Source organism: Cervus elaphus, chromosome 7 (assembly GCF_910594005.1).
Source record: "Cervus elaphus chromosome 7, mCerEla1.1, whole genome shotgun sequence".
Classification (NCBI taxonomy): Eukaryota; Metazoa; Chordata; class Mammalia; order Artiodactyla; family Cervidae; genus Cervus; species Cervus elaphus.
Window position 1 is genome coordinate 40,595,047 of NC_057821.1, and position 1,777 is coordinate 40,596,823.

The window sequence follows — 1,777 nt, forward strand, 5'->3', positions numbered from 1 at the left end:
TACCTGGAACTATATTCGTATCATGACAGCTAAACAAAAAGAGGTAGAGATAGTTAGACAGTAGATAGATATACAGACAGACATAGTTGGGTTGGTTTATGTTTATACATATCTAGACAGATCCATTCATCTCTTTATCAGTGATGAATCTAATTTTGACACAGAGATCAAGATTTTGCTGATGGACCTTTATATGTTCTTTCTTGTCCCTGTAGATTAAATGACTTGTATTCTTTTTTGGAGGAACATGGACTCTACCTTAAGACTATAGGAAATGCCTGCTGGTTTATGCCCAGCCTTCCTGGTTGAAGAGTGTTTCAAGCTACATTGCTTGGGCTGTAACCAAGGATGTCTGTAACTTAACAGTCCTGTTACCTGAATGATATTTTTTTTTTTCTTTTTTTTTTTTTTTTTATTTTAAAAATATGGAACGCTTTACGAATCTGCGTGTCATCCTTGCGCAGGGGCCATGCTAATCTTCTCTGTATCGCTCCAATTTTTTAGTATATGTGCTGCCGAAGCGAGCACCTGAATGATATTTTTTAAGGTCATCTCAATGTCAACTCCATCATGTCTCAGGGTGGCAGGATCCCAGTGGGTTAGAAAAGTGAAAGTTAAAGTATTAGTTGCTCAGTCATGCCTGACTCTTTGTGACTCCATGGACTGCAGCCCACCAGGCTCCTGTGTCCATGGGATTTCCAGGAAAGCAATACTGGAGTGGGCAGCCATTCCCTTCTCCAGGGGATCTTCCCAGTCCAGGGATTAAGCCCAGGTCTCCTGCACCACAATCTGGTAAAGCAGATTCTTTACCATCTGAGCCACCAGGGAAGACATGGGCTAGAAAGCCAGTGTGTAAAGCCAGACCAAGGATGGTAGCAAAGCTGACCAGAACGTTGGAGCTAGTGAACAGGTTCAGGTGTCTGAGTTTTTATGTGGGGTTTCACCAAAGCTTCCCAATTGCTAGAGATGCTCCTTTGAATGATTCCAGACCTTAACTGTACTGACCATTCATGGGGCCACTTTGCCAGGATGGAAATATTATCATATTGTTATTACTTCTTCATTTTCCTTTTGTAAAGAACAGAAGCACTTTTGACTAGATCTTGTAGGTAGAGGGCCCTTTTCCTTCTTTACAAGTCAACATGTAACTGAAATTTATAAGAAAGAAATAAACAAGTCACTTAGTTTCCATGACTTGCCCTATTCTAATTTCTGCATATTCTTCTTCATTTTATTGGTTATAGAAAGAGAAGGAATGAGAGAAGACTGGATTTTTGAAAAGATATGTCTGTTTTCATCAAATCTGATAAATGTAATTGTACCCAGTTTTAGAAATGCGTTAAGAGGAAATATTTGTTTACACCTTAAGCTGCATAAAAAGCAATATTGCTTCAGTCTTGTTAAATCAATTACTCTCTGGGCTTTCAGGAGTTGGCAAGCAATTCTGCATGCCCTCAAAAAGAGCTGAAATTGCAGAATTATTATTTAAAATCTATATGATTCACCTCCTCCAAAAAATCAAACATAATCCCTTCTGAAATTCAGATTGGACAATTTCAATCGCAAAAACATTCATTTATTATTTCTGGCACTCCCTAGATGTGAGGGACTTCTTGGGCCATTCAATCTGGCCCAGCTTTCATAATGAAATCTATCCCTTAGATTAAAGGAAAATAAACAGACTTGGTACCTTAAGCTAACATGATTTTCTGAGTTTTGGAGGGCAGCAGATTGTTTATTTTTTTTCAACCTGATAAGTTTCCAAGGCGAAATGATT

General features: G+C 38.5%; 1 non-coding gene across 1 annotated transcript; it reads right to left on the reverse strand.

Moving 5' to 3' along the window:
• Positions 1–419: 419 nt before the first annotated feature.
• On the reverse strand, positions 420–528 carry LOC122697956. The gene has a single exon (XR_006342276.1). It is a non-coding gene; the product is annotated as a U6 spliceosomal RNA (small nuclear RNA).
• Positions 529–1,777: the final 1,249 nt, after the last annotated feature.